Raw genomic sequence first — 11,597 nt, 5'->3', positions numbered from 1 at the left:
CACTCACATCACGCTCACCCCGCTCCGCCCTCCGGCCCGCTCCCCGCTGCTCTCCCCGCACCGCCCCGCGCTCTTCTCCTCACGCCGCGGCCGCCGAACCCCGCTGAGCCCCGGGAACCCGCCCGCTGCAGAACCTCCCGGCAGCCCCTACGCGCCAGGTGATGTCTCATTAGCATAGACCCGCCCCCGAGCCCCGCTGGGAGCCCGCATTTGCATACAGCGCGGGACCAGCGGGTCCGCGCCCCTCGCGTCGCTAATTTGCATGGCCCCGCCCACACAGTGTCCCAGGCCCTGCAGGCCGATGAAGGCTGCGCCTGGGAGGCGGAGCAATGGGGGAGCTCCCACCTCAGACCCCAGAATTGCCCCTTTACACCCCAAAACGGCTCTGAGCCCTTTCCCAACACCGCTCCCCCCTCACTGGAGCTCCGCTGGCCCCAAGCCTGCACCCGAAATGGCTTCAGAATGCCCCAGTTTCATACGCGGTTTGACTCCACAACTCGTTGCAGTTGTACAGTAGGTATGCTTTATTCAGCGCTCAGGTGCATGGGGATCGCTCCTCCAAAGTACGCACCCCTCAGTGTCGTTTCCCTCTACATTTACCCTCTAAAGTTACACGCCTATACATATTCATGACCCATCCCCGCTTCGTATTAGAATGAGCTAAAAGGGCCTTTGCGCATGCGCAGTGCCCCCCCGTGGTCATGGGCCAGGGTCTCAGGATGAAGTAAACGAGTCTTCCTCTTCTTAAACTTTTCACCTTTGGCACAGTTGGACGCCCCAGTAGTCACACAATTAGCTGAAACCAGCCATATCTGTAATTACAGAATCCCAAGGGTTGGAAGGGACCTCCAAAGCTCATCAAGAGCAGGGTGACCTCGAGTCCATCACACAGGAACTTGTCCAGCCGGGCCGTGAATATCTCCAGTGTCGGAGACTCCACAACCCCCCTGGCCACCCTGTTCCAGTGCTCTGTCACTGTCATGGTTTAAGCCCAGGCCGTAAATCAGAACCACGCCGTCTACTTCCAACCCCCCACCTTTCTTCCCTCCGCTCCTGGAGGGACAGGGAGGAGAATCAAAACAATGCAACTCCCATGGGTTGAGATAAGAACAGTTTAATAACTAAGGTGTAACACAAATCACTACTGCTACCACCAATAATAATAATGATAAAGGAAATAACAAGGAAGAGAATACAACCGCTCACCGACCGGTACCTTGCCCCCACCCAGCAGCGATCCATCCCTTATGGGCACTCTCTGTTCTACATCCTGGGCATGACGTGCTGTGGTATGGAATACCTCTGTGGCTAGGTTGGGTCAGGTGTCCTGTCCCTGCCTCCTCCCTGGCAGCGCATGAGGCTCACAAAGTCCTTGGTCAGGGTAAACATTCTGACCATCAACCGAAAACATCGGCTTTATCAGTATTATTCCCAGGCTGAAAGTCAAAACCACAGCACTGCACCAGCTACTAAGAAGGAGAAAAACTGACTGCTGCTGCTGAACCCAGGACAGTATCCACCCCTTATTCCATACCATTCACGTCATGCACCTCAGTGCACAGGCCAATCCCTATTAAGCTGCTGAGTCCATCCGGTCCATGATGTTGGGCTCCTTCTCTTGTAACAGTCTTTCAGAGCAGGAGAGGCTGTGTGCAGTGTGCACACTTGTGAATAACCTGGGCAATAGTGTCTATTGCCAAGTCCACCCCTCGATCATGAGCCCATCTCTGTGTTCCATCTCTGCCCTGATGGCCTGAAGTGTCATGGGCCCATCAGGCTCAAAATAATTCACCCTCCCCTTCAGCAGTTTCTGCAACTTGTCGTTGGGGACTCCGTACAGCTGCCTTCCATCTCCAATGCTTCCAAAGCACTGGAGGGGCCCAGTGGACCAGACACTCGCCCATACTGTCCCAGACACCGTGACACTCATGACTGTCCAGCCTTGGGGAAAACCTCTTGGTCCCCGTATATCGTCATCTAAACCCAGACAAGACCCAAACCTGACTGTGCTTAACTTTCGAGGTCAGACAAAATGGCCGTGGGTAAAACACACTCTGTGTGTGTGCCAACATGGTGATCCCCATCACAATCAGCAGGCAGGTCCCGAGGGTACCCAAAGGCCACTCAAAACCTTCAGAACTCTCAAATGATGCTGCTGTGCTTGCCGGCTCTCTCACCACCAGCTTCCCTTCTTCTGAGTCCAGATCTTCCTCCTCTGCCTTGCTGGGAAATGCTGCGTGGTCTCCTGCATCCTCCTGGGGATCGGGCTCGCGGGGCTCGGTGGGCGGCTGCTGGGGGATGCTCTCAGCCGCCACGGGGCTGAGCTCAGCCGTGGGGCTCGGCTCCGCTGCCGCCTCCTCCCGCTGCTCGGCAGCCGCTTCCTTCCCGGCCTCCAGCCCCGCTCCCGTCGCCGCTTGGTCCCCAGGGCCCCTCTCCCGGGCCCCTTCGGCTGCCGCCGGCTCCCGGGGCCGCTCCCCCTCAGCTCCCCGCAGCCTCACCAAGACGGAGGCGAGGACGAGGGCCAGGACGGTGAAGAGCAGCGGGACGGCCAGGTACAAGTCCACGGCCACGTCCATCCCGCCCTGCTGCCGGAGCCCGCCCGCATTACAAGCCATTACCATAAAGTACAGTGAAACAAGAACCTTAGCCCAAGGCCCACACTTGGTAAACACTAACACAGCAAATACGGGCTCTAAGTAAGCTACAGCATACTGAAACTGTGACATCAAGAGAAACAACTTTGAGAGCCCATAAATCAGCATTGTGCCTCAGTCAGTTTTGTCATTATCTCAACCCTTCGTGCCCCACGTTGGGCGCCAAAAAGAACTGTCCTGGTTTAAGCCCAGGCCATAAATCAGAACCACGCAGTCTACTTCCAACCCCCCACCTTTCTTCCCTCCGCTCCTGGAGGGACAGGGAGGAGAATCAAAAGAATGCAACTCCCACGGGTTGAGACAAGAACAGTTTAATAACTAAGGTATAACACAAACCACTACTGCTAACACCAATAATAATAATGATAAAGGAAATAACAAGGAAGAGAATACAACCGCTCACTGACCGGTACCTTGCCCCCACCCCACAACCATCCAGCCCTTCCGGGAACTCTCAGTTCTACATCCTGGGCATGACGTGCTGTGGTATGGAATACCTCTTTGGCTAGTTTGGGTCAGGTGTCCTGTCCCTGCTTCCTCCCGGCTTCCCCTCCTCCCTGGCAGAGCAGGAGACTCACAAAGTCCTTGGTCAGGGTAAACATTCTGACCAGCAACTGAAAACATCGGCTTTATCAGTATTATTCCCAGGCCAAAAGTCAAAACCACAGCGCTGCACCAGCTACTAAGAAGGAGAAAAACTGACTGCTGCTGCTGAACCCAGGACAGGCACTCTCACAGTAGAGAAGTTCTTCCTGATGTTCACATGGAACCTCTGATGCTCCAGTTTACACCCATTACCCCTTGTCCTGTCACTGGACATCACTGAGAAAAGCCCAGCTCCATCACCCTGACACTCACCCTTTACGTGTTTGTAACCATTGATGAGGTCACCCCTCAGTCTCCTCTTCTCCAAGCCAAAGAGCCCCAGCTCCCTCAGCCTCTCCTCATAAGGGAGATGCTCCACTCCCTTCGTCATCTTTGTGGCTCTGCGCTGGACTCTTTCAAGCCATTCCCTGTCCCTCTTGAACTGAGGGGCCCAGAACTGGACACAAGATTCCCGATGCGGCCTCACCAAGGCAGAGGAGAGGGGGAGGAGAACCTCTCTTGACCTACTGACCACAGCCTTTCCAATGCACCATAGGGTGCCATTGGCCTTCTTGGCCACAAGGGCACATTGCTGGCTCATGGCCATCCCCCAGGTGCCTTTCCCCTTCACTACTGTCCAGCAGGTCAACCCCCAACCTGTACTGGTACCTGGGGTTGTTCCTCCCCACATGCAGGACTCTACCCTTGCCCTTGTTGAATGTCATCAAGTCTCTCCCCGCCCAACTCTCCAGCCTGTCCAGGTCCCGCTGGATGGCAGCACAGCCTTCTGCTGTGTCAGCCACTCCTCCCAGCTTAGTGTCAGCAGCGAACTTGCTGAGGGTACATTCAGTTCCCTCAGCCAGGGCGTGGATGAAAACATTCAACAGCACTGGTCCCAGCACCGACCCCTGGGGGACTCCACCAGTCCCAGACCTCCAGCTCCATTCTGCCCCATTGACCACAACTCTCTGCCTTCTTCCTTTCAACCACTCCTTGAGCCACCTCGCTCCCTGACCACCAAGCCCACACTTCCTTAGCTTAATTCTTCTGTTAACGAGCAAAGATTTAGAACAGGGTGACCTTCCTGCAAAATCGATTGCAGGATGGGCAGGCAAGGAGTGTCCCAAGCGAGCAGATGTTTGGGAGCCTCTGTCTTTGAACTAATGGTAAGCAGAAGGATGGTGTGAAATGTTATACTTTAGAAGGCCAGTGTGAAACAATTAACTCATGGTTAGTGGGGCCCTAAATTCCACAGACTTATAACATAGTTTTCTTTCTACAACTTAAGTTAAGCTAAAAAGTACTTTAACTCGGTATTTTGCAGGCACTAGCGTTTCTTGTATCAAGCCTCCTGTATCAGAAGCTGCTCTGAGCTCTCCTCGCAGCTTCTCTTCTCCAGGCTGAGCAGCCCCAGTGTTCTCAGCCTGGCTCCTATGGGAGCTGCTCCAGGCCCTCCTCTGGAGACCGTGGAGAGAGGTTGGGGATGGGACACGAGCTCTACCCCCAGAGCGGGTCCCGAGTTACCCCTCAGGACGAACGGCAGCAACCACAGCCCAGGGACGGCATCAGGAGCGCAGCCCTGCGCACACCAAGGGGTACCGGGAGGTTTCGCTCTGTCTTTGACCAGCACAAGGACCCCGCAGGGGTGCACCGAGCCCGGAGGCGCTGCAATACCGGGACGATGCGCGGAGCGGATGGAGCAAGCCCCGGGACCGACTCCCACGACCAAAAATCCGTTTAATATAAAGTCCTCTCATCGAGGACGTATCAGATATTAAACTGATAAGAACAGATACTACACTTGATCTTAGCCAAAAGGCCGAGAAGCGATACCCACCACCGCCACTCACCCCAGCGCCAAGCGGGCCCGCACACACTCACATCACGCTCACCCCGCTCCGCCCTCCGGCCCGCTCCCCGCTGCTCTCCCCGCACCGCCCCGCGCTCTTCTCCTCACGCCGCGGCCGCCGAACCCCGCTGAGCCCCGGGAACCCGCCCGCTGCAGAACCTCCCGGCAGCCCCTACGCGCCAGGTGATGTCTCATTAGCATAGACCCGCCCCCGAGCCCCGCTGGGAGCCCGCATTTGCATACAGCGCGGGACCAGCGGGTCCGCGCCCCTCGCGTCGCTAATTTGCATGGCCCCGCCCACACAGTGTCCCAGGCCCTGCAGGCCGATGAAGGCTGCGCCTGGGAGGCGGAGCAATGGGGGAGCTCCCACCTCAGACCCCAGAATTGCCCCTTTACACCCCAAAACGGCTCTGAGCCCTTTCCCAACACCGCTCCCCCCTCACTGGAGCTCCGCTGGCCCCAAGCCTGCACCCGAAATGGCTTCAGAATGCCCCAGTTTCATACGCGGTTTGACTCCACAACTCGTTGCAGTTGTACAGTAGGTATGCTTTATTCAGCGCTCAGGTGCATGGGGATCGCTCCTCCAAAGTACGCACCCCTCAGTGTCGTTTCCCTCTACATTTACCCTCTAAAGTTACACGCCTATACATATTCATGACCCATCCCCGCTTCGTATTAGAATGAGCTAAAAGGGCCTTTGCGCATGCGCAGTGCCCCCCCGTGGTCATGGGCCAGGGTCTCAGGATGAAGTAAACGAGTCTTCCTCTTCTTAAACTTTTCACCTTTGGCACAGTTGGACGCCCCAGTAGTCACACAATTAGCTGAAACCAGCCATATCTGTAATTACAGAATCCCAAGGGTTGGAAGGGACCTCCAAAGCTCATCAAGAGCAGGGTGACCTCGAGTCCATCACACAGGAACTTGTCCAGCCGGGCCGTGAATATCTCCAGTGTCGGAGACTCCACAACCCCCCTGGCCACCCTGTTCCAGTGCTCTGTCACTGTCATGGTTTAAGCCCAGGCCGTAAATCAGAACCACGCCGTCTACTTCCAACCCCCCACCTTTCTTCCCTCCGCTCCTGGAGGGACAGGGAGGAGAATCAAAACAATGCAACTCCCATGGGTTGAGATAAGAACAGTTTAATAACTAAGGTGTAACACAAATCACTACTGCTACCACCAATAATAATAATGATAAAGGAAATAACAAGGAAGAGAATACAACCGCTCACCGACCGGTACCTTGCCCCCACCCAGCAGCGATCCATCCCTTATGGGCACTCTCTGTTCTACATCCTGGGCATGACGTGCTGTGGTATGGAATACCTCTGTGGCTAGGTTGGGTCAGGTGTCCTGTCCCTGCCTCCTCCCTGGCAGCGCATGAGGCTCACAAAGTCCTTGGTCAGGGTAAACATTCTGACCATCAACCGAAAACATCGGCTTTATCAGTATTATTCCCAGGCTGAAAGTCAAAACCACAGCACTGCACCAGCTACTAAGAAGGAGAAAAACTGACTGCTGCTGCTGAACCCAGGACAGTATCCACCCCTTATTCCATACCATTCACGTCATGCACCTCAGTGCACAGGCCAATCCCTATTAAGCTGCTGAGTCCATCCGGTCCATGATGTTGGGCTCCTTCTCTTGTAACAGTCTTTCAGAGCAGGAGAGGCTGTGTGCAGTGTGCACACTTGTGAATAACCTGGGCAATAGTGTCTATTGCCAAGTCCACCCCTCGATCATGAGCCCATCTCTGTGTTCCATCTCTGCCCTGATGGCCTGAAGTGTCATGGGCCCATCAGGCTCAAAATAATTCACCCTCCCCTTCAGCAGTTTCTGCAACTTGTCGTTGGGGACTCCGTACAGCTGCCTTCCATCTCCAATGCTTCCAAAGCACTGGAGGGGCCCAGTGGACCAGACACTCGCCCATACTGTCCCAGACACCGTGACACTCATGACTGTCCAGCCTTGGGGAAAACCTCTTGGTCCCCGTATATCGTCATCTAAACCCAGACAAGACCCAAACCTGACTGTGCTTAACTTTCGAGGTCAGACAAAATGGCCGTGGGTAAAACACACTCTGTGTGTGTGCCAACATGGTGATCCCCATCACAATCAGCAGGCAGGTCCCGAGGGTACCCAAAGGCCACTCAAAACCTTCAGAACTCTCAAATGATGCTGCTGTGCTTGCCGGCTCTCTCACCACCAGCTTCCCTTCTTCTGAGTCCAGATCTTCCTCCTCTGCCTTGCTGGGAAATGCTGCGTGGTCTCCTGCATCCTCCTGGGGATCGGGCTCGCGGGGCTCGGTGGGCGGCTGCTGGGGGATGCTCTCAGCCGCCACGGGGCTGAGCTCAGCCGTGGGGCTCGGCTCCGCTGCCGCCTCCTCCCGCTGCTCGGCAGCCGCTTCCTTCCCGGCCTCCAGCCCCGCTCCCGTCGCCGCTTGGTCCCCAGGGCCCCTCTCCCGGGCCCCTTCGGCTGCCGCCGGCTCCCGGGGCCGCTCCCCCTCAGCTCCCCGCAGCCTCACCAAGACGGAGGCGAGGACGAGGGCCAGGACGGTGAAGAGCAGCGGGACGGCCAGGTACAAGTCCACGGCCACGTCCATCCCGCCCTGCTGCCGGAGCCCGCCCGCATTACAAGCCATTACCATAAAGTACAGTGAAACAAGAACCTTAGCCCAAGGCCCACACTTGGTAAACACTAACACAGCAAATACGGGCTCTAAGTAAGCTACAGCATACTGAAACTGTGACATCAAGAGAAACAACTTTGAGAGCCCATAAATCAGCATTGTGCCTCAGTCAGTTTTGTCATTATCTCAACCCTTCGTGCCCCACGTTGGGCGCCAAAAAGAACTGTCCTGGTTTAAGCCCAGGCCATAAATCAGAACCACGCAGTCTACTTCCAACCCCCCACCTTTCTTCCCTCCGCTCCTGGAGGGACAGGGAGGAGAATCAAAAGAATGCAACTCCCACGGGTTGAGACAAGAACAGTTTAATAACTAAGGTATAACACAAACCACTACTGCTAACACCAATAATAATAATGATAAAGGAAATAACAAGGAAGAGAATACAACCGCTCACTGACCGGTACCTTGCCCCCACCCCACAACCATCCAGCCCTTCCGGGAACTCTCAGTTCTACATCCTGGGCATGACGTGCTGTGGTATGGAATACCTCTTTGGCTAGTTTGGGTCAGGTGTCCTGTCCCTGCTTCCTCCCGGCTTCCCCTCCTCCCTGGCAGAGCAGGAGACTCACAAAGTCCTTGGTCAGGGTAAACATTCTGACCAGCAACTGAAAACATCGGCTTTATCAGTATTATTCCCAGGCCAAAAGTCAAAACCACAGCGCTGCACCAGCTACTAAGAAGGAGAAAAACTGACTGCTGCTGCTGAACCCAGGACAGGCACTCTCACAGTAGAGAAGTTCTTCCTGATGTTCACATGGAACCTCTGATGCTCCAGTTTACACCCATTACCCCTTGTCCTGTCACTGGACATCACTGAGAAAAGCCCAGCTCCATCACCCTGACACTCACCCTTTACGTGTTTGTAACCATTGATGAGGTCACCCCTCAGTCTCCTCTTCTCCAAGCCAAAGAGCCCCAGCTCCCTCAGCCTCTCCTCATAAGGGAGATGCTCCACTCCCTTCGTCATCTTTGTGGCTCTGCGCTGGACTCTTTCAAGCCATTCCCTGTCCCTCTTGAACTGAGGGGCCCAGAACTGGACACAAGATTCCCGATGCGGCCTCACCAAGGCAGAGGAGAGGGGGAGGAGAACCTCTCTTGACCTACTGACCACAGCCTTTCCAATGCACCATAGGGTGCCATTGGCCTTCTTGGCCACAAGGGCACATTGCTGGCTCATGGCCATCCCCCAGGTGCCTTTCCCCTTCACTACTGTCCAGCAGGTCAACCCCCAACCTGTACTGGTACCTGGGGTTGTTCCTCCCCACATGCAGGACTCTACCCTTGCCCTTGTTGAATGTCATCAAGTCTCTCCCCGCCCAACTCTCCAGCCTGTCCAGGTCCCGCTGGATGGCAGCACAGCCTTCTGCTGTGTCAGCCACTCCTCCCAGCTTAGTGTCAGCAGCGAACTTGCTGAGGGTACATTCAGTTCCCTCAGCCAGGGCGTGGATGAAAACATTCAACAGCACTGGTCCCAGCACCGACCCCTGGGGGACTCCACCAGTCCCAGACCTCCAGCTCCATTCTGCCCCATTGACCACAACTCTCTGCCTTCTTCCTTTCAACCACTCCTTGAGCCACCTCGCTCCCTGACCACCAAGCCCACACTTCCTTAGCTTAATTCTTCTGTTAACGAGCAAAGATTTAGAACAGGGTGACCTTCCTGCAAAATCGATTGCAGGATGGGCAGGCAAGGAGTGTCCCAAGCGAGCAGATGTTTGGGAGCCTCTGTCTTTGAACTAATGGTAAGCAGAAGGATGGTGTGAAATGTTATACTTTAGAAGGCCAGTGTGAAACAATTAACTCATGGTTAGTGGGGCCCTAAATTCCACAGACTTATAACATAGTTTTCTTTCTACAACTTAAGTTAAGCTAAAAAGTACTTTAACTCGGTATTTTGCAGGCACTAGCGTTTCTTGTATCAAGCCTCCTGTATCAGAAGCTGCTCTGAGCTCTCCTCGCAGCTTCTCTTCTCCAGGCTGAGCAGCCCCAGTGTTCTCAGCCTGGCTCCTATGGGAGCTGCTCCAGGCCCTCCTCTGGAGACCGTGGAGAGAGGTTGGGGATGGGACACGAGCTCTACCCCCAGAGCGGGTCCCGAGTTACCCCTCAGGACGAACGGCAGCAACCACAGCCCAGGGACGGCATCAGGAGCGCAGCCCTGCGCACACCAAGGGGTACCGGGAGGTTTCGCTCTGTCTTTGACCAGCACAAGGACCCCGCAGGGGTGCACCGAGCCCGGAGGCGCTGCAATACCGGGACGATGCGCGGAGCGGATGGAGCAAGCCCCGGGACCGACTCCCACGACCAAAAATCCGTTTAATATAAAGTCCTCTCATCGAGGACGTATCAGATATTAAACTGATAAGAACAGATACTACACTTGATCTTAGCCAAAAGGCCGAGAAGCGATACCCACCACCGCCACTCACCCCAGCGCCAAGCGGGCCCGCACACACTCACATCACGCTCACCCCGCTCCGCCCTCCGGCCCGCTCCCCGCTGCTCTCCCCGCACCGCCCCGCGCTCTTCTCCTCACGCCGCGGCCGCCGAACCCCGCTGAGCCCCGGGAACCCGCCCGCTGCAGAACCTCCCGGCAGCCCCTACGCGCCAGGTGATGTCTCATTAGCATAGACCCGCCCCCGAGCCCCGCTGGGAGCCCGCATTTGCATACAGCGCGGGACCAGCGGGTCCGCGCCCCTCGCGTCGCTAATTTGCATGGCCCCGCCCACACCGTGTCCCAGGCCCTGCAGGCCGATGAAGGCTGCGCCTGGGAGGCGGAGCAATGGGGGAGCTCCCACCTCAGACCCCAGAATTGCCCCTTTACACCCCAAAACGGCTCTGAGCCCTTTCCCAACACCGCTCCCCCCTCACTGGAGCTCCGCTGGCCCCAAGCCTGCACCCGAAATGGCTTCAGAATGCCCCAGTTTCATACGCGGTTTGACTCCACAACTCGTTGCAGTTGTACAGTAGGTATGCTTTATTCAGCGCTCAGGTGCATGGGGATCGCTCCTCCAAAGTACGCACCCCTCAGTGTCGTTTCCCTCTACATTTACCCTCTAAAGTTACACGCCTATACATATTCATGACCCATCCCCGCTTCGTATTAGAATGAGCTAAAAGGGCCTTTGCGCATGCGCAGTGCCCCCCCGTGGTCATGGGCCAGGGTCTCAGGATGAAGTAAACGAGTCTTCCTCTTCTTAAACTTTTCACCTTTGGCACAGTTGGACGCCCCAGTAGTCACACAATTAGCTGAAACCAACCATATCTGTAATTACAGAATCCCAAGGGTTGGAAGGGACCTCCAAAGCTCATCAAGAGCAGGGTGACCTCGAGTCCATCACACAGGAACTTGTCCAGCCGGGCCGTGAATATCTCCAGTGTCGGAGACTCCACAACCCCCCTGGCCACCCTGTTCCAGTGCTCTGTCACTGTCATGGTTTAAGCCCAGGCCGTAAATCAGAACCACGCCGTCTACTTCCAACCCCCCACCTTTCTTCCCTCCGCTCCTGGAGGGACAGGGAGGAGAATCAAAACAATGCAACTCCCATGGGTTGAGATAAGAACAGTTTAATAACTAAGGTGTAACACAAATCACTACTGCTACCACCAATAATAATAATGATAAAGGAAATAACAAGGAAGAGAATACAACCGCTCACTGACCGGTACCTTGCCCCCACCCAGCAGCGATCCATCCCTTATGGGCACTCTCTGTTCTACATCCTGGGCATGACGTGCTGTGGTATGGAATACCTCTGTGGCTAGGTTGGGTCAGGTGTCCTGTCCCTGCCTCCTCCCTGGCAGCGCATGAGGCTCACAAAGTC

This window comes from Psittacula echo (assembly GCF_963264785.1).
Source record: "Psittacula echo genome assembly, chromosome: 28".
Lineage (NCBI taxonomy): Eukaryota > Metazoa > Chordata > Aves > Psittaciformes > Psittacidae > Psittacula > Psittacula echo.
The sequence above is the reverse complement of the archived record's forward strand: the minus strand, read 5'-3'. Positions refer to the sequence as shown.